Source organism: Delphinapterus leucas, chromosome 17 (genome assembly GCF_059928025.1).
Source record: "Delphinapterus leucas isolate spDelLeu-1000000601 "Yukka" chromosome 17, BTC_Dleu_Yukka2, whole genome shotgun sequence".
Lineage (NCBI taxonomy): Eukaryota > Metazoa > Chordata > Mammalia > Artiodactyla > Monodontidae > Delphinapterus > Delphinapterus leucas.
In genome coordinates, this window is record NC_143145.1 from 20,238,484 (window position 1) to 20,260,523 (window position 22,040).

The 22,040-nt window shown below is 41.9% G+C and overlaps 1 protein-coding gene and 2 pseudogenes across 1 annotated transcript in view; 2 read left to right on the forward strand and 1 right to left on the reverse strand.

Moving 5' to 3' along the window:
- Positions 1 to 21,582, forward strand: part of LOC111165209 (zinc finger C2HC domain-containing protein 1A-like) — a 50,437-nt pseudogene extending 28,855 nt beyond the window's left edge.
- Positions 1 to 22,040, forward strand: part of SAMD12 (sterile alpha motif domain containing 12) — a 412,832-nt gene that overhangs the window by 300,296 nt on the left and 90,496 nt on the right. The window lies entirely within an intron of this gene.
- Positions 2,937 to 3,877, reverse strand: LOC149746919 (tumor suppressor candidate 2 pseudogene; annotated as a pseudogene).

Genomic DNA, 22,040 nt, shown 5'->3' on the forward strand with positions numbered 1-22,040 from the left:
GTAAGTTGTCTCTGACATGGAATTGGCATAATAGTCTTGTGTAAAAGACCTCGGGCCCTTTAATCCCTTCGTAAAATGTGTTGCATGCCCCAGATCAAGTCCAGGAAATGCACACATGTCTTTCTTTTAGTTGCTTGTGTTGAGGGGGATGATGCACAAAAGAAAACAGATATTCCTCATAAGTTCTTTTTTATGTCATGGCAGTGCGCATTCTGGGTCTTTGATGATGGATGAGCCTTCATTTGTAAATTTAATGCCATATGTATTAACTTAGTTTCCTTCCAGGCATTTTGTATTAGTGAGCATCACATATGGCTTTATAATGCTCCAATACCAGATGCCCGGTTGTTCTTTGATTCAATATATGCAGGAAGAAAAGATGTAAAAGATGTATGGTTATGTATACCGTAACTTTTTGGCTAAGTAATCGGTCAGAAGTTCCATCCTACCTGGTGGCAAGGGACTGACCTAGTTGACTTCTCAGGCTTCTGTCTCTAGATGTTATGATCCTGTGGCATATTTTCCCACAGGTATTAAATTTGAAGAGTCAATCACTAGATGCAATCAAATCCACCGTCCCTCCCCCAAAACCAAACAGGTATTTTGAAGTATGCATCCATATACACATATACGCATTTCAAGAACAACAGAGTTCTCTTTGCGAATGGAAATATAGTCATTGATAAATTACATTACTGAACTCCAGGCATTAGTTACAGTGGAAAGTGAGAAATTGTAGGAAACTTTTAAAATCAACGTGGATTGATTTTAATTTGTTTGTGGCTTGAATTTAATTGTGTTGCTCAGGGCACTATGCAGGCTATCACTTGATTATATTCAATTTATCTCTTTATATACCACCACTTAGTCTCCAAATGTTTCATCTATGCTCGTTGTGTTTTCTCCAGCTCTCTCATAAGCTCTTTGAGATCAGAGCTCATGTTACACAGTAGAGACGCAATAAATACATTATAAGTAAATAAAGGAGGCTACGGCCAGAGCTGGGTGGTGGCGCTGGGTGCTGCCGGAGGAGTCTGGCAGAGCCCGAGGCGGTGGCACTGTGGAGTCACTGGAGTGGAAGTGTCCAAGTTGGAGAACTGTTACCTTGCAAGATTTGTGGAAGGGCATCCTTTCCAGTGGCATTAAAAAAACATGGACCTATTTGCCAGAAAACTGCCACTAAAAAACGGAAGACTTTTGATTCAAGCAGACAAAGAGCTGAAGGAACGGATATTCCAACAGTAAAGCCTCTTAAACCCAGGCCTGAACCACCAAAGGAGCCATCTAATTGGAGAAGAAAGCATGAAGAGTTCATTGCCACCGTAAGAGCGGCTAAAGGCCTCGGTCAGGCCCTTAAAGAGGGTGGCAAACGTCCTCCCCTCCTCCACCTTTTGATGATCCTGATTACATTCAGGGTCCATGTTGCCAGAGGAGATTTAATGAAAATGCAGCTGATAGACATATAAATTTCTGTAAAGAACAAGCAGTGCATATTAGTAATACAGGCAAATTTTCTACGGATACCAAGGGAAACTCGACTTCTCGGACACAGTGTGAGGCACCTGCACTTAAAAAGTCCCGTTCTGCTTTAACCGCCTCATCAGGATCTTCACGATTACCACAGCCAAGTGGCACTAGCAAAACTGTTGTAGGTGTTCCTTCGGGTAAAGTGTCTTCAGTTAGCAGCTCTTTGGGAAACAAACTTCGGACCTTGTCTTCCTCCCATAAAGGGATAGCAGCCCCTCACGTAGGTAAGATGGACAAGTTAGGCCCTCCACTCCGAACTGGAAGACATGGGCAGAGGTTGCATGACAGTGATGCAAAATCAGACAGTGCCATCAAAAGACATGAGTTATTACCCATTTAGAAATCCTGCCTCAAGTGTGCTCGCAAGCAAAAGAAAAACATATACTGAGAGCTACATGGCCAGGGTCTACAAGTAATTTTATTGAAAAAATAACACAACAGCCTTCCTCGATTGAGGGCTGCCCTTCCCCAAGCCATTCCTCACACACTTAAAACACAGAGTTTGCACGGTAAGGAATTCTTTTTAAAAGTCATTTCTCTGTAGAAATCACACTCTGCTCCAACATCACGGACTAGACTGTTTACAAGCGTTCACATTTTAAGTATTCCTTTATGATTGTTCTCTCCTTTCCGTCCCTACCCAGGGCCTCCAGTACTTTTCTCTTACTGATCCTGAAGGGATGGGTATGCTGTAGGGCAAGGGGTGGTGGGCTCCTGAGAGCTACTGGCAGCAGCCCTAGGGTGCTGTCCCTACCACAGGGTGGCAGATGTGTGAGGGCAAGGGGGGTTGGACACGGTAGGTGGGATGCGGCAACGCCCCCGTAGGCACAGGCATCCAGAGCCCTCTCAGTTGGGGTGGGGGCCAACAGCTAGCTGCAGTGGGGAGGGATGAGCCCAGTCCGGGGTAGAGGGAGAAGCCTCCCACACCTATTAACAGCCAGCAAACTGTCCATCCATCTGGGGGGTTGGGGGGGAAACAGACGGGCAGGAGACGGGCAGGTAGGCAGGAAGAATCAGGCTTGTTCTGCCCCGAGCTTCGATCCAACACAGGAGGAATTGAGGTAGCAAACGGCTGAAATGCTCCAACGAGAAGGAAAGGAAATTCCCACTGTGCACAGCTCCCACACCCTGGGGCTGAAAGAAGGCAGACCTTGCTTGTAAAGCGCTGTAGCCTCCAGCAGCGCTGGGCCCTGGGCAAGCTTGCAAGAAAGCAGGCCAGGCGAGGGCACAGGAGCCAGGCATTCCTGACCAGCACATGCCCTGCCATGCTCCTCGGGGGGATTGCTGGGGAAGGGGGACTGGGAACTCCGCTGTCAGCCCTTGCCGGCCACCGGCCAACTCCTGTCCACATACAAACCAACACCCAACCAGCACTGTAGGGCGGCCCTGCTCACCGTTGAAGGTTCCAGGCCAGGGGAGTTTATTCAGGGTTGTGGGCCCAGCCTAGGTTCCTCGATGGAAGCCACACCTGGAGCCTGGGGGGGGGTGGTTCTTGCTGGGGCCAGGGGGTGTTTATAGCTGCCACCCCCCAGGCTCACACCTCATAGAGGATCGCAGGGAAATCCACGTGGATGCGAGGAGGGATCCAGCTTCCGATGCCCTGAGGAATCAGGTTCTCACGCACCCGCCTCCGCTTGGCCTGCTTCTGCCCGTTCTTGGTGACGACTGTCTCCTCATAGAGCTCGTGAGCCATATCCCCGGCCTCGGCATAGAACATGGAGCCACGGCGGCGCCTGACTCCGAAGGGGGGCACGACCGAAGCTTGCTCAGCTACAGCCACCTCTGGGCTGCCGAAGCGAAGGGCTGCAGGCCGCGAGCTTCGCGGCCGCCGGTGCGGCCCCACGGCCGCTTCGCTCTCACAGGGCCGTCGGCGCCGCCTTCCGCAGGCTCCGCTGTCTCCCACAACATTTTTTTTTTTTTCATGAAAGAAGAATAGGAAAAGGAAAGACGAGAATTAAAAGATACAGTGAAAAAAGGAATGGGGTTAGTCCACAAAATGTGTGGCATGAGACCCTGTAGATGGACTAGCCCCGGGCCACAAAGTGGAGTTTGAACTTTGTTGTAGGAGCCAAAGTACAGGAGAGGATAAGAGTAGTTACCTGATTCATGATGTCTAAAACAGAAAAATATATCACTTTCTCTGTGAAAGTACAACTGGTTCTGAGGCCTCAAAAGTTCTCCTTTGATTTCTCATAAGGAGACACCAGATAACTTGTTAACTTCTTAATTAACATCCGTACTGAATCCATAATAAATATGGCAATGGACTTCATAGGGTGTTTTTTTTTAAGATGCCCTCTATGCAGGCCTATAACGTGACATCCTGTGATCCACCAAAACCAGTTGTGATGTGGGTGTGTTATGTGTAGCTATATATATTGTCTGCTTTTGTTGTAAGCATGTAACATGTACATATTCATTATTCAGATTTAATCCAGGGATAGATAGATTTTCAAGTATCTAAGATGCTAGCTCTCCATCCTGGTTGCCCATTAGAAAGAAGCATCTGTGGAGCTTCCTAAAAATGAACACATCAGGGTCCCTCCCTGAGATTTTGATTTCTTTAGTTTGGAGAGTGGGATCTGGGCACCTGCCATTTGGAAAGTTTTAAGAGTGATGCCTGTGCATAACATGAGGATCATAAAGAAATTGGTGAATTGCTATCTTTTCAGCTAGATTCTTTAATAAATAATGTTTGTCTCAAAAATAAATAAATAAAAATTAAAAATAAATAAAGGAGCAAAGGACTAGATGAACATGGCTACAGATTCACGATGCCACCATTTACATTACAAGATGTGACCTAAGAAATTTAACAACTGAAGATGTTCCCACTTCTTCCTTGGAGGTCATTCATTTTCCCCTCCTCTGGCTTCCATGAATAATATAGATGTTTAATTTTTCCCCCTTTGGTCCTTTGCCCTTTGAATACACCCCAGCAAAAACGCTCAACTCTATGGCACTAGAAAATATTGTGAAGAGCTTTACCATGTTCCAACATTTGTGTATTTATATACTTATTTTATTCTTGGTCTTTGCTTGAGCTTTTAAAATTTTTCTTAGTTTCCACTGTCATTTTCTACATGTGTTGTCTCTGCCTTCTTTTTGACAGCTAGGGTACCTTGTTTTTTTCATAAATTTTATTTATTTATTTTTGGCTGCGTTGTGTCTTCGTTGCTGCCCGCGGGCTTTCTCTAGTTGCGGTGAGTGGGGTCTACTCTTTGTTGTGGTGCGTGTGCTTCTCGTTGTGGTGGCTTCTTTTGTTGCAGAGCAGGGCTCTAGGCACGCAGGCTTCAGTCGTTGTGGCACAACGGCTCAGTAGTTGTGGCTCACAGGCTCTAGAGTTCAGGCTCAGTAGTTGTGGCACGCGGGCCTAGTTGCTCCGCGGCATGTGGGATCTTCCTGGACCAGGGATTGAACCCATGTCCCCTGCATTGGCAGGCAGATTCTTAACCTCTGCGACACCAGAGAAGTCCCTAAGGTACCTATTTTAAATGAGATGCTCCTAAAATACAGGTCAAGGACTCCCTACCTGTAGAAAAACTCTCTAAGGATAACATAAGGAACTAGTGACAATGGTTATGTCTAAGCAGTGTAGAAACGTGGAGGAGAGTGTTTCCTTTTCATTCAGTAACCATCTGTTTGAATCATTTTTGTCCATGAGCGTGCATTGCTTTTATAATTTATAAACTGGTTAAAAGATAAAATATCTATACTCATCATGGCAATTCTAGCAGGTCTTAAAGTTTTAATGAAATATGAATGCAGTTAGTTTATGCATATGTGTATCCTAAACAAATGAACAATCTTATTGTTCTAAGATACCACACTTAATGAATCCAGTATTCCACCTTTTGAAGCATCTTATAGGTATCTGAGATTAAATACTGGTCAGTGATTCATACTGGGGTACATTTATGGGTGGAAGATGACTGAGCTGCTTTTGTATCTGTAGCTTTCCGCTTTGAATGACACACCCCCAGTGAGCATTTTAATAACACAGGAAGTGTTTCCGTCAGTGGGTCAAGAGAACCACTTCCATCACAGCTTTCCGTATTTTTATTCATTTTCTTCACTTGTGGCAGTGTTCACACTTGGAACCCGTTTCACATGCTAAGGGTCCTCCACCTCGACTACAGCTTTTTGCTAATTCTTCACATCCCATGGTCCCACCACATTTCACTCTTTGCATTTCCAAACTTTCTCTTCAAGGTTTTCATGTCATTTTGGTCCCAGGGTTTCATTCCCATGTCAGTCTATCTGATCCTGCCTCTCATTTGTCATTAGCATTTCTACTCTGGCTTGTTTGTTTTGAGTTTCTGCAAGTAGTTCAACCATTGTCAGGCATGTTTTAACCTTCAAGTAAATAAGTGTCTGCCTAGAAGTGCATAAAGTTATTTGACTCCATAAAAGAATACTCACAAACACATGCTGTTCTTCATAAACATTCTGTGTTACTGTATTAAGTTGATAATTGGTAAGATATGTTTAAATTTGCACATTGTAGAAACTGTAAGTTTAATTCCCAGCAGAGTAAGTGTATAAATGCTCAGAGTCATACACGATTCTATGGAGATGCACTGTTTATCTGTAATCTGTAACATTTAAAAATTAGCCAAAAAGGCTGAAAGAGGCTTCTTCCTATGTTTTCCTCTAAGAGTTTTATAGTGTCTGGCCTTACATTTAGGTCTCTAATCCATTTTGAGTTTATTTTTGTGTATGGTGTTAGGGAGTGTTCTAACTTCATTCTTTTACATGTAGCTGTCCAGTTTTCCTAACGCGTGTATGTGGAATCTAGAAGTACAGGTGAGCCTGTATGCAGGGCAGGAATAGAGACGCAGACGTAGAGAATGGACGTGTGGAGACAGGGTGGCGGGGGAAGTGGGATGAACTGGGAGACTGGGATTGACATATATACACGACCAGGTGTAAAACAGATAGCTAGTGGGAACCTGCTGTGTAGTACAGGGAGCTCAACTCAGTGCTCTGTGGTGACCTAGATGGGTGGGATGGGGGTGTCGGAGGTCCAAGAGGGAGGGGATATATGTATACATTAAAGCTGATTCACTTCGTTATACAGCAGAAAGTAACACAGCATTGTAGACCAGCTATACCCCAATTTTAGAAAAATAAATGCATAGTAGGTAGTCAAAAAAAAGGCTTGAAAGAGATCCCCTCCCCCAGTGATTCTCCAACTTCAGTGTGCATCAGAATCACCTGAGGAGCTTGTCGAAACACTGATTGCTGAACTACTGATTCAGTCGGTCTTCAGTGGAGCCTGTGAATTTTCCTTTCTAACAAAATCCTAGTTGATTCTGACTCTGTTGATCTGGGACCAGATGTTGAGAACCATCGCTATCCCAGTACTCCTCCTGAGCACACAGAAACACTGCATTTCCCAGCTGTGCTTATACTTATGTTAAGACCAAATGACTAGGTCTGGCCCAGTGGCATGTGTATGCCACCTCCAAATTGGGCCACACATCTCCCTGCGTCGTTCTCCACTCTCTCTCTCCCCTTCCCTGGGCAACAGTGGAGACTACGTATTCAAGATGGTGGCCTGCCGAGATGGAGGGTCCCTAGATCTGTGAGTTTGTGATGGAGGAAAGCTGCCTTACTCACGTAAAGCTGTCATATGAAAGAAGAATAATCCTTTGTTATTTATATCAAGTCATTGAGTTTCAGGGCAGCATTGCCTAACTCACCCTGATATACATGACTTTCACGTGGTCATGAGATGAGCCAGTTGCCCAGCTCTGAGGCAACTTTTACTGTGCAAATTTTAGAGATTGAATCAATCTACCATCTATGCTTCCCCATCCAAAAAAAAAAAAAAATCTATTTAAATTGACTTATATGTACTTAGCTTAGAGCCACATGTCTGTAGGCTACAAAGAGATTGTTGCTAATCTTTCAGAACATCTCCTAAAGCCACTTTGGTACATTTTGGGGTGATGATCTTTCATCTGAACTTTTCCAACTGCCAACTCCTTGGACTCAATCAATATTCTTGATTCTTTTCCCTCATAGGTTATTACAAAATATTGAGTATAGTTCCCTGTGCTATACAGTAGGTCCTTGTTGGTTATTTTATATATAGTAGTGCATATACATTAATCCCAAACTTCTAATTTTTCCCTCCCCCGCTTTCCCCTTTGGTAACCATAAGTTTGTTTTCTATGTCTGTGGGTCTATTTCTGTTTTCTGTATAAGTTCGTTTGTGTCATTGTTTTAAATTAGGTTCCACATATAAGCAATATCATATGATATTCGTCTTTTTCTCTCCGGCTTACTGACTTGCCTGGGGCATAGTTTCCCCTTAGGCATCTTCACAGTTAAGGTTGATGGGCCCTGAGTGACCCACATCTTTCATCGTGGTTATAAGCCTCGAGACCCTCCCAGATGATCCCTGTTGCTTTACCCCATTGCTGGTGATACTTTGCTGAATCTGACCCACCCCTATCTCTGGACTCTACCTGGATGTGCATGACCCCTTCCTGTCCCACCAACCTTGAGGAATTTGACCACTTGCCTACTTGGGTATCTGCTAGGCTCTAACACCCCATTTATTTGTCAGTTCTCCTGTCCAGACCTCCACACACAGCGCACTCCATGACTCAAGTAGACTCTAGTCAAACTCTCTTCCTTTTTCATGCAAATGTTATATCATTGCCCCTATTAATGTCTCCTTCACACAGAAGTGAACCAAAAGCAAAGATTTTTCCCAATTATACCTTATGAAAACTGCACTTCCCTCAACCCTTACATGAAATCAAAGCCTCTAGATTACAGAATATGAAAGTTTCACCTTTTAAAATGGTGTTCATCGTTCTGTTGATAAGTAATCATACATTTGTTGAAGAGAATTTGGAAATTCAGAAGAGTACCAGCCTCTATCTAAAGATAATCTCTTTTATGTTTATTTTGTTGCCATGTCATTTAAATATAGCCGGCTACTTAATATTCGGTTGCACATTTAGGCCATCATTTATTCAAATAATCCAAGCAAATGTTGCTTCTGATTTTCTTATTATTAGAAATAATGACAGGCTGCACATACCTGGTAATCTTTCTAGATCTACCAAAAATCTATTTCTAGATTCTTTGCAAGGGAATCCCTTGGTATAAGTGCATGAACAGTTGGTGTAAATACTACAAGAAAGAGCTAAAATATTAAAAGTGGTTGTGTCTGACAGGAAGTTCACTAGATGGGCAGCAATGGGCAGAATGCTTTTTTCAATTATAAGCACTGCATTTGAGTTTTTCTGTTTGTGTATTATTACAATTAAAAATAAGCATATTATAAAAATTTATTTTTTCCCAAGTGAAGTTATGCGCTCCAAAAGGTGTAGGAACACTTTAAAGAATTCATATTACATACACATATGAACAAATTGCCCTTTGAAAATTTATAAAAATTTATCCTCCCATCAAAAATGTAAAACATTTACCTTCCTGAAAAAGCATCTACAAACTAGGTATTTCTTTCTCCTTTTAAATATTTTCTAATTAGCTTTAAAATGACAAGCAACTTTTATCTCATTTATCTTACTGATAAGGTTGAATTGCTTTCCTGTCTGATTTACGGTCCATTTGTATTTCTTCCTTTGGCTGTCCCTGCGACATCTGTCCCTTTAGAAGGTGGTTTCCTTATACCAGTGACATGGCCATGGCTTAAACATTTGGGTAATTCTTCTTTTGGAATGACCATCAGAGTCCGAGCTATTTTTTCTTGGATATTCTTAGGACCAGTTAGTTATATCATCAAGTTACGGACAAATTGCAGAGCAACTGCATGGTGATAACCTCAGTTTTCTTTTGTGGTTTTAAACCATCCATGACAGGAACTGTCAAATAGGCATTCCAGTTACCTGTGGAGCCACGAGAACATGAACAGAATAAATACGTGGCTCTTGAAAGCCACCACAGTCGTTTGACTGTATCTATTATGGAAGGCTTCTCACTACATCCCCCTCATCATTTTATAGACTTCATATTTAATATATGTATGTTAATTAAAAGTTGTCCATTAGTCTGCATGTCAGTCTGTCATGCAGCCTTATACACATAGTCTTATACGTAGCAGACACTTAGAAACTGGATCGAGATTGTAGACCAAGCATATTTTTGACTAAATGTCATTCATCCTAAGGATTTTTTTCTGTTTTATTCATCGTTGTATTCCAGGCAGCTAGAAGAGTTCCTAGCACAGACTAGGTGGTCAACAAATATTTATTGACTAAATGAATACATGATGAAAATATAAATGAATGAATGAACAAACCAACACTTCACAATTGGGCATCAAGACCCAAGCTTTGTTTACCTTCTTTTGTAATACAGCACAAGATGGCAAATGCTTTTGAATAATGCAGGTGACAAATACACGATAGAGGCTGAATGGCATTAGAAAAAGGGCAAGCTTCACTTCTAAACTTTGGCTCTGTGCCCTCAGGGAATTTACAGTCTAGTGAGAGAGAGAGAGAGAGAGACATTAATCAAATGTTCCTACAAATAAATATGGAATTAACAGATTTTAAGTGCCAGTCATATAACAGGCTTACCTGGCCTGGGTGTTCGAGGATGGCTTCCTTCTCTGAGGAAGGGGTATTTCAACCTCATATGGCAAAGGAGGCATTCTGAACACAAATTCAAAGATGAAAATGCATTGGAGAAACAGAAAGAACAAGTGCCAGGAAGCTCAGAGAGGGGTGGAGATAAGCTCTTTGTAGCTCTTTGCTATGTGATGAGGGAGAGACACACTGACCCTTACCAGCAATAAGGGCTTGGTGACACCTACCTGGTAGGTTTATTGTGAGGATAAAACGTATATGTGTAACTGCTTAATGTCTGGCCCATAGAAATTCCCAGTTATGGTCACTTTTTCCCTCTTTCTTTCCTTTTGTTACCTATATCTTGAGTTCATTAAGAGCCAGAACTTGGTCTTCTATTTCAGTGGGTCCCCCTTAGTGCCTATCCTGGTGTGAACTGCTTGGTAAATGTTCAGTAAATGACAGCTGGGGTTACCATTAGTAACCACTAGTCCGTTGTATGCTAGGATTTTACATTTATTTTCTTACTTAGGTTTTTATTTAATGAAAATTGATGTGGATTTATAATACTAAATTGAGTTTCTAACATCTGATACTTTCATATGTGGAATTATGCACCTTTGTTATCCATTTGGGATTTGGGATTTTGGTATTTGGGATTTGATTGTGTGGTTTGGACATGGTTTTATTTTCCAGCAAGTGGAGTGTTGGTTCTTTCAGAGCTTCAAAGCGCCTCTAAGATTTAGAAAGGTAAAAAAATGTAATCTATATATATTTAATTGCAACATATATTTGCATCAGCATTTTTCTGATAGCTATCAGAAAAGCATATAGAGATTAAATGAATGCATAGAAGTAAAAATATCCTTTCACCAATGATTTGCTGCTCCAACAACAAAGCAATAATTTAGAACTCTAACCTTGTAATTCAGCTGATTAGAGGAATCCAGTTCTCTCTTTATTTCACGTTGTGTTGTATCTAATTGATGGAGAAGTCTAAGCGAATCAATATGCCAAAAACTGGCCTAGACAAACTCCATTTCTTTTGTGTCGTGTATGCCTAGTTTGCCCAATTTTCAAGTAAAAAAAAAAGTCTGTTTTATTTTTTCCAACTGCAAACTAAAACTGGGTTCTCCCTCTTTCTCTCTCACATAATTACATAATAAAGTTCCCACATTCCAAACTTCACTGACAATTCTGTTGACAATACATAAGATAGAATAGAATGCATCCCAGCCTTCCTTAACTAGATGAGTCTAAACAATTGTAAAAAACAAACTTTAATCAGATTTAATGTACTCAGATCCAACCAGATGCTCACAGCAGATCAGAGGAGAAGGAACACACAAAGTGTCACCTTTTATGGCATGATCCTACATGATCTTTTCTTTTTTTCTGATTATTGATGGTAGATACAAGATAATATTTATACTCCACATATTACCCACAAGTGCTTTTTTTTTTTTTGTCTCTTTCATCCTTCACTTTTTATTAAGAAGTTAAGTTCCTGTTTATCTTACCCCTCAGTTCTTCTTACAGATACAGTTTTGTGTACTGGCCTATTTATAAATTATTAATGTCACATTGGAAAAAACCTTTCAGAAACAGGCCCTCCTGACACGGAACTACGGGTAATTTCAGCCAAGCATCAGTGTGCCTTAAGCACACCCAGCTCTGCCAGCGAAGAAAGCCTCTGAGTCTCTTCTTCCGCTAGTGAAACAATTAACTTCACGTTCCATTTGCCAACTACGGTGCCCACCTAAGTTGATCATGTCTGTTAAACCCATGTCAGTCTTTTCAGCCTGCTCAGTTCAGGGCAGAGTCAAAATGTATAGCCAGGCTCCCGCGCTTTGGGGTAGAAATGAAAAGATTTGCATTCATCGAACAAGAAAATGGTATTGCTGGCTGTCAGTCTGGAAGGAAGAGCTTTTCTCTCCAACGTTGCACAGCAGGTTCTGCTCAAGTCCCTGAATGTCAGCTCATGCCTCACTGCTGAGCAAGCATCTTCCCCACCTAACCTGGCAGGCAGATGTGTCTGACATGAAAGCAGGCTGCCCTCAGATTGAGCAGGCAGGATGTCCCAAATTGGGGGCCAGTTCTGTTCAACTGAGTAGGTTGCACTGCAGCTTTCTCTAGTCGGAGTTTACGATGAGATTTGAGATGTGCCTTCAATGCCAAGGAAATCGAGCGGGAGGAGAGTCTGACAGAGCTGGCTTGTGTGTGAAGACGTAGCGAGGGGCACGTCATTTCTCCCACTGGCATCCGACACCCCTTCCCTTCTCCCTGCCACATCCCATCCATCATGGAGACCCGAGTGGACCGATACAGTGGTTATGAAGGGAGTTGGGATTGCTTGGAGCCCCAGGGCCACAGAAAATATCACAGTTGGGACCTATAATTTGACTGTGCATGGGGGTGTTTTGCATTTCACATCTTCATCTGGCTTCTAGCAGCACACATCTGGCTCTGATTTTCACTAAAGTGTTAAAAAAAAAGAAAAGGAAAGGAAAAAGAGCAAACTGGCTGTGGTAATCCTGAAGAAGTTATAATTTCCTAAGAGGATAAATCTGCTAAGAAAAACATCTATTTCCAAACCAAATATAAATTGACTTCTATATTTTCTGTTTTCAGTTGTATACGTTGTCTTTTCATTCACAAATATTGATTAAATGCCTAGTCTGTGCCACCACTAAGGTGAGCAAAACAGACTTTTTTTCTGGCCCACAAGAAGCTAACCATCAAAGTAACATTCTCTTCAGTTATCATGAATCATCAGAGTTGGATGTATACAAATCCTTAACATTTCAGACTATTTTACCGTGTCTAAATACCTTACGGCTAAATTTCAGCATCTCGTGTGTAAAATGAAGGGAATGGGTCTGCAAAATCCTTAAGGTACCTAGAAGACGTTCAGCTGGGCTCTGCCATTGGCACCTGTGTGGTCTTGGGGAAGGTGCTTAATGTTTCTGAGTTTCAAACCCTGCATAAGTAAAATGAAATAATGCCCAATTTGCAAGGGTTTGGTTTTTTGTGTTTTTTCAACGGAATGAAGATTGAAGTCTAGCCTGGCCTAATAGTAGTGCAGAATAGAAGTAGCTATTATGGTATTCTTGCTGTTTTTTCTGTGACTCTGTAAATACGGCTTTCGAGCCAAGGATTTCAGAATGTGTTTTAACAGATTTACCAAAATCCCCTGATTCTGGTATGCCGCAGTTTATAGTAGTCAATAGAATTCAGTTTCTAAAGCATCTCTCTATAGCATTTTACTTCTTTTATAGACCCACATGCAGGAGCATGGATGAAAAGAGACACGTATGTTCACTTTTGCCTGGTAAAGCAGGGTCATGCTTAAGATTGCTATGTGCCTACCGAGTTGTCACCAAAGAGCCAGTGGCTTCAAAACCGAATTCTGAAGTCACGCTATTTCGGTTTCAAGCAAGCAAAAACACATGACAGTTTACAGAGATCATTTCTGTTCCTCTAGATTTTTCCTTCCATGTTAGAAAAATGACAAAGATTTTTCTGGGAACTAAATGGTAATAGATGATAATAAGGAGACTTCAGGAAGTTAGCAGATATTTCCTTTCAGAGCCAAGGACACGTGGAAATCAGGCCTCTGAGACATCAGCCAGACGCTGGAAGCTCTCATGATTTGGTTTCATTAAAGATACCAAACAATAATTAGACCATGAGGGGAATCCCAGGGAGCAGGATTAGTAAGTGACTTTCCATGTCATTCTTTTTTCCACTTCCTGTTTTGTTCCTGTTTGAGAAAATTGCTAAATGGCGGGAACAAAAGGAGTGCGAATACCCAAGCACCCCGAGCTATATGGCTGACCCAAGGAATGCTGCTAGCTTTGTTTTATCCTCGCCAGCCAGATCTAGGCTTTCCTGCAGGCCTGGATGGAGATTCTCTTTTCATCTAGACAGCCAAAATGATAGAACTTTGGGACCTTTCCATTGTTAATCCGAAAAAAAAAAAAAAAACAAGAAAAAAGGAAAGAACAGATGTATGCATAGAAATAAAATGAAGTTACTTTATTAGTGTCCCTAACAGCTAGACGCAGCAAAACACTGTCACAAATAGGAAAGACTGTGAAGGTTTTCATTGTACTAGGAACTGTACACAATTAAATTGAAATATAAATGTAAGCCAGCATTTCAGTTAAGCCGCTTATTAAAATAATTAGGCCAGTGAAGCAAGGAGTGTGTAAGCCAAGGAAATTGTGAGGTTTGGTTAAAATGCTGTCACTGCAGGTATGTATAGAACTGAATGGGAAAGGAGTTATAAAGCCACAGATTTAGTAAATAAAAAACGTTCTGTGCTGAAAGTCGAAAGACATGGAAAGAACTAAAAAAAAAAAATTTTTTTTTTAATCTCTACAGGTTTGTAGTAATAGAAATCCTGAGCTGGAAGGGATTTTTGTGAAACCATTTCTAAACTGGCCACCATCAAGTTTCTATTAAAACTTATTTTTCCCTGTGAGTTTTACTTTTTGAAAGATTCCCTTTACAATTTGCACTTATTAAGTAGCAATTAACTTGATTTCCCACTAAGTAAAAACATGATCCTCCAATTAGAGTATTGCATTAGCATGGAATACCTAGTGTTCCCTCTTTCAGCTGATACTGGGTTGGCCAACAAGTTCGTTCGTGTTTTTCAGTAAGATGTTTGGCCAACCCAATATAATAGAAAAATCAGATAAATGTAACATTTAAATTTTCCTGTGTTATCTTATCATGGATAAATGTATGATTTCTGTTAGGCTTTTTCTGAAAAGCAAAAATAGGGCAAGGAGTCCCACTGCCACTTTGGAGGGTGACTGGTAGGCACCCACTATCTGTTCCAGCCCCTTTGTTGTAGAGCAGGTTTAATGGCTCAGCCTAAGCTGTACAGTTTAGTACAAGGTCAAAGCTAAAATACAGGTCTCTTGATTTTCAGTCTAGCCCTCTCTTTGCTAAACACCCTGCCGCTTTATAAACTTGTGAGGCTGAGGAGTTTTCAGTGCTATTAATTCCAAGATTTTGGAAGCACAACTGCCTTGGAAAGTCTGTAGAAATTGCACTGTAGTAACCCATTTTCTTCTGTGGCCTTCTCATTAAATTTTCTTAATATCAAATTGGTCGTTTTTTTTATTTTTGGTCCCGTGTGCCATGCTGTAATATAAGGGCCACAATTTCTACTTAGCTGATCCACTATAAGAACTTTCAAGTCATTGAATCTTCCTTATTTGAGTCATTTAGTTTGAGGCGTGCCCCCCACAAACCCTTCTGTGTGATCAAATTAACAGTAAGACCTAGAAAAACTCAGAAGACACCTCTCTTCAATGACTAATTATGTTAAGATGGCTTCTTTCTGCTGAGATCTACATTTGGAATCCAGCTCTATACTCTGTATCTCCAAGCAAGCTGATAAGTAACTCGGATGTGCTGTTGGGACTTAATCAAGAGTGTGTGAATATGATTTGAGCCCATACTAAATATGTTGAGAACTGTGTCCTTTCAGAACTTTAGGGAGAGTGGAGTTGGCATTAGAAAAGTGATAACATTAAAAATACAGCGTGGCTAAGAATTACAATCGGTGACAGCCACTTAGGAACCCCTGAATCTTTTTAGTACTATTGTATGCTAGGAAGCCATAGTGCATGACTGGACCATCACACCTGGCAATATCATCTTCTTAGACCGCCTGAGCATGCAGTGAATGCATGAAAGGTTGCCGTTGCTTATGGAAGCTCTTTGGAAAATGTGGGCTCCCTGGATGCCACCTAGGCCCCTCATATCATTTAACTTTGTGTGTGTGTGTGTGTGTGTGTGTTACGCGGGCCTCTCACTGTTGTGGCCTCTCACGTTGCGGAGCACAGGCTCCGGACGCGCAGGCTCAGCGGCCATGGCTCACGGGTCTAGCCGCTCCACGGCATGTGGGATCTTCCTGGATCAGGGCACGAACCCGTATTCCCTGCATTGGCAGGTGGACTCTCAACCACTGTGCCACCAGGGAAGCCCTCATTTAACTTTTTATTTTTGGTTGCGTTGGGTCTTCATTGCTGTGCGTAGGCTTTCTCTACTTGGCGGCGAGCGGGGGCTACTCTTCGTTGCTGTGCTCAGGCTTCTCATTGCGGTGGCTTCTCGTTGCGGAGCACGGGCTCTAGGTGCGCGGGCTTCAGTAGTTGTGGCTCGGTGGCTGTGGAGCATAGGCTCAGTAGTTGTGGCTCACAGGCTTTGTTGCTCTGCGGCATGTGGGATCTTCCCAGACCAGGGCTCGAACCCGTGTCCCCTGCATTGGCAGGCGGATTCTTAACCACTGCGCCACCAGGGAAGTCCCCCTCATATCATTTAAATTACATTTGGAAAACAGAACGTTTAACAAACTACCATTTTAAGGTGCTGCTGCCGAGGAACCTGTCCCAAGGCTGCTTCGTGGAGACATTTGCAAGATCTAGCGGGTGTCTCTCTTTCAACATATCAGTTAGGAAAAGAGCAGAGGCAGATGTGATATATTAAATGGCCTTAAGATGGACGGCTCTGAAAAATCTCATATTGGCAAGAGTAATTCAAGTTGCCAGGTATCCAGACTTTGCCATGTGATGCCTGCGGAAGTCTGCCGGGGTTTGACTGGTTTGCTCTGCTAAATGAAACTGCTGATGTGACTGTCGCGAGGTGATTAATAAAGCGCATAAATCTTAACTATGGCAAGAAAGAAGATGAATTGACACACGCATAGATTGGAAATGTAATGAAACCAAATTGAACCTACCAGGATTTGCTGATAGAGTACACGAAAACAATACCACGTTTAGTGTTCCTCAAGTCCCGTTTTGTTGGCCTCATTTGGAAAATGACCAGGAAGACAAGTTTGGTGTTATTTTTCATTTTCCTGGCATAAGAGACCTGAACCGGCAACAGAGCAGGAAAATAATAATGACATAGTGAATACGTGCCTCTGGTATTTATCATTTATTATTTATTTCCTCCATGTTAATGGAGCTTGGGGGAAAAAAAAAAAGGTTGGTTCTGTTTCCCTCAAAGTTGCTATTGAATGCTATCAGTGATCATATACAAAGTTTTGGTAGTTTTCAAAGTAATTAGAACCCTAGAGCACATAAACACTAAATGGGCTCTCATCTTTGAAGTTATTTTTTCTAACTAAATAGCTCTGTTCTGCTATCATTATATACTAGTCATTATAAAATTAAAAATCATTTTAAGTGAATGGATGCTTTTTTAAGAAACATTTGTTTCTTGCTAATTATTATGAGCTAATTTTAGTTTATGATGGTCTTCAAGGAATCTGAAATCACTGCCTTAGAGCTCTAGTCCCCAGTGGTTGCAAGTGTCAATTCCGGAAGGAAAAAAAAAAAAAGCACTGATGGGGAAGAGGGTCCAAAGCAATGAAAACCTGAATTTTCATGACTTTGAAAATATCTGACTTTCTGAAGGTCATCACAGACAGATGGCATAAAAAAAACTGTCTTGTGGACCAGCGCTACTAGAAGCTAACTGTGACCTTTGCATGTTAATTAATGTCTCTAAGCCTCAATTTTTGCATTTTTTAAAGGGAGATAATAATATCTACCTTGCAGCATTGTTTTGAGGATTAAAGATAACATCTGTAAAATTTTTTGCACAGGAGCTGACATCATTTTAGTAGCTATAATTATTAACATCACCTATCATCATTTCCATTTTTTCCATGATAAGAAAATGTACTACTGCTCAGAGGCCCGAACTTGGTCTTCAGGACAGTCAGTCCTTGGCTTCTTGTGACAGTGTTGTTTTTAATGGCAAACTTGTTTCTACCAAGAACACGGCATTTAAGTTAATCTGGAAAAGTGACAGTTTTCCATGTTATTTTTCTACCCTATGGGCCAAAGCCAGGTGAATGTTGGGAAGAATGTGACTGTACAGGCCGTATGATTTATGAGGGGCTTTCCCATGAACGAGCAAGTTCTTGAAAGCCCACCCAGTTATAATTTCACACAGGCCTACACTTTCTGAATATCTCTCTCGGACAATAAGGAAAGCAAACAGTAAAAGAGGTAAACAACAGTAACAGAAAACCAAATCATCAAACAAGGAAAACCGCTACAGATGTGCCTCATAAGTGTCTCTTTTCCCCTAGTTCTCTCTTCTTGTACTCTTCATTACAAATTAACATCATGAGTAAAACAGGTTAATAAAACCGGGGTGCCAGGTGTTTGGTCAGGAGGGAGAGGTGATGAATGTCACCTTCGGGGTTTCCCTCTAACTCCCAGCACTATCCCAACTGTCTTCATCGGTAAACTCTTTCCTTTTACTGACCTTAGCTCTTTGCTCTGACTTCTCATTTTTCATTTTATTGTTGGTTTAGACAACATTCTTCCCAGTTTCTTGGTTTCCAAGTACTAAGTTTGCTGATCGTTCCTTATATTCTAGGCACTGAAATGCTTCACATGTATTATCCTAATTAATCCTCAGAACAAGTCAGTATTACAGCTGAGGAAAAAAAAAAAATGTCGGGACATAGAGATACTAAGTACCAGGTAAGTAAGTAAGGGCTTGAGTGAGCTCCTTCAAGTACATGAGACAAGGCTACCTTCCTAGCTATATTCAACATGGTGGGTACAGATTGGAATATCCTGATGGAATATCCACCAGAAAAAGCAAATTTTGATTCTAAGTGTAGATGCTATGAAGGGCACTTAGACTGTGGATCCTTGGTCTGACTTGTCCAAAGTTCAACGGAATCTATCCAGTTCTTTCAGTGCATAGATGTTGATCAAGAGTCACAAATCCAACTGACTCTCATGCTTTCTTCCTTCCTCCTTGGATCCGTCCTCTTCTTACTCACAGCTTCCTGGTCCCACCACTCTGGCTTCCCAGGTAAAAGGGGCAGGAGAACCCTCCCAGCTTAGGACACGTGCCCTCAGGGGCAGTGGAAGAACATGCTCTCATCTCAGTGGAAGAAGGGCGTGGTAGTGTAAGCCTTTATTATTTTTCTTAAAGATTCTGGAAAGAAAAAGAAAAGGTTGGATGGTTTTCAGCAGAGGGATTGATGAGAAACAGGAAACCACATTCAGAGACGAAAAGGCCCCAAAAGAGACAAGAAAATTGCCCTCCCTAACTGCATCTCACTCAGAGGAGTCCAACACAGCTTTCTAACATACGCTTCCCCCCGCCCCACCCACTGAACTCAGGCACTACATTTATACAACCAGCCATGGTGTGTCCTTCACCAAGTATCAGACAAGGGTTGTCACAGGATCAGATTTTTCTAATCGTAGCTATCAATGTGTACCCCCACTCCGTGCCATATATGGGACTAGGTCCCATCCAGTCTCTGCAGTAACTCTGTGACATTGGTAAATTTTTATTACCAGCTGACGCGAAAGCCAAGGCTGAACAAGTTTAAGCAGATTGTTTACTGACGTGTAGTTAGAAACGGGCAGGTCTGGTATCGAAACTAAGTTCTGTTGTCTCCCAAGACTGGCCGTTTCCACTATGCCACATGGTCAGTGACAGGACAGCTTTTCAAGCATGCCATTCCAAATTCGTGGGTCTTTTTTGGAAGGATGGCCATAGAATAGGGAAAAGGGTTTTAGGGAAATCTGTTGATGCCACAGTAACCTGAGAAAATAGCATTGGTTTCTTTTTTTTTTCTTTAATGGCAACATTCAGAGGTCATTAAATACAACAGACCTTCAAGCTGCTCTATGGCTTTTTCTGCTTACCTACTGCTTTTTTAAAAAATCTGTGCCCTCCCCAAAGTTAGTATGACCACTATAACATGGGGACTAGGAGATTTCTCAAGGAAGGTTGATTCAAGACTCATGAGTGCCCACAGCATAATTTGGACAAAATGGATTTACAAACCACTCTGAGTTGGGAGATCCAGTCCAGAAGTCCACCCATGCAACCCATATTCCAGGCTCTTTCTTGTGACCATTCCTGAACAAACATGGCTAAGAGCAGAGAAACTGAATAGGAAATCAGGAGGAGACTGCCTGAATATAACAGGATATGATACCACATAACACAGACTCTGCACCCAGATGACAGTTAGAGGGAACTTGGGCCAGATCATTTATCTCTGCCTGGGATCATGTAGTTCCCAACAACAGATGAATTTTTATCCACTGCTTCTCCAAGATTCTGCTATAGCCTGTTTTGTAGAAAACAATGATGTGAGTATCCATATGTCACCTCTGGCAATGTAAGAGAATTTAATGAATTTTATACCATCATTTCCAGTCAGCCTTGATGTTCCATTTTTTTAATATACATATTTATTTATTTATTTTTGGCTGTGTTGGGTCTTCATTGCTGCGCATGGGCTTTCTCTAGTTGCGGAGAGAGGGGACTGCTCTTCGTTGCGGTGCGCAGGCTTCTCATTGCAGTGGCTTCTCTTGTGGAGCACGGGCTCTAAGCGTGTGGGCTTCAGTAGTTGTGGCACACAGGCTCTAGAGCGCAGGCTCAGTAGTTGTGGCACACGGGCTTAGTTGCTCTGTGGCATGTGGGATCTTGCTGACCAGGGCTCGAACCTATGTCCCCTGCACTGGCAGGCAGATTCTTAATCACTATGCCACCAGCGAAGTCCCCTCCATTTTTGTCTAGATGGAGTAAGAGGGACTATCTCGGATTCCTTACGGATGAAGATTGGAGGGAACAGGGATACATCAGGCAATCAGAATCTCTCACTTGTCAATCTAATTGTGCAGATGTTCAAAACAGGATATGCTGCTTCTTGTCCAATTCAGTGTGAAATTTTATGGAATCATATTGCTTGAAGGGAAGTTATGAGATCATCCTAGGCAGTTCTGCCTCAAACCAGGTACACACCACAACTGTAAAACAGAGAGATTGGCTTATTGTTTCATCTGTCCTTAAGAAGGGCAAGAAACCTGGAGCTTTCTTCATTTTATCATAAAGGGGGGCAAAAAGTGATCATCAGTGTTGACCATAATGAATCTAAAGAAGTATATTTGGAAAGGCTTCATTTTATAAGTTTGGTGGATAGAAGATTTGGCAGTCTTTTAAAGTCACCTTTATTTTACCCATTTTCTTGACATGAAATCTATGACTCATAGTCACCTTTGTTCTTTGAAAATGAGCTCCCACATCTTCCAGAATGTGATACATTTTACTTTAGGGTGCCAGCAGGCATCTACAGACCAGAAAGCACTGTGTCTCCATGCTTACAATTTATGAACAGAAACATTCAGGAATAGGGGAATTTTCTGAGTGAAACTCCCAGATATTGAGAATAGAACCCTACTCTCCAACCCCAGGGCAAGCCCCATTCCATATTTATGTCTGTATTCCACGTTCATCTCCTCTATTTATATGTTGGCTATTTGAAGTCTTTATTCATTCTCTTTCCCCCCATCTCTCCAAGTCCTAGCCATACTAAGGAGACCCAGGGGAAACCCTTTCTCTTTACAGAAGGCTCATCACTGGAGTCTAAGATGTACCTCCCTTGCCTAGAGTTCCGTGCTTGGTGGTTCTTACTCTTGTCTTTAGCTCCCTCTCACCAGTTAGTTCAGGTGTAGCCAGTGGGCTTCATCTCACATGTCAGTTCGGATTGGGTGTGGCTGATTAGACAGAGATTACAAGGCTGCGTGTGGAGTCTGTGAGGAGGATGCAGTGATGGATTAGCAGCATCTTTCATGAGTATGGACATAGAAATAGAATACTTGGGCTATGTATCTACCCTTCCCTAACTAGCTCATAAACACCTAGAGAATAAGGATCTTTTACTTTGGATTTTGTATCCTTTGCATACCTGGTGTGGTTCTGATATCAGGAATGAGTTCCAAATGAGTCTGGAAAGCAATATCTTACTTTACCCAAAGATAACATTATCTCTAAAAGTAAAGTACCAGAGAAGGTGTACTGTGTATTTTTCTCCATGACTCCTGGCCAAGTATCAAGATAAAGTGAAATTCCACATGCAGCCACACTTAGAACTAGATTTTAATTGTG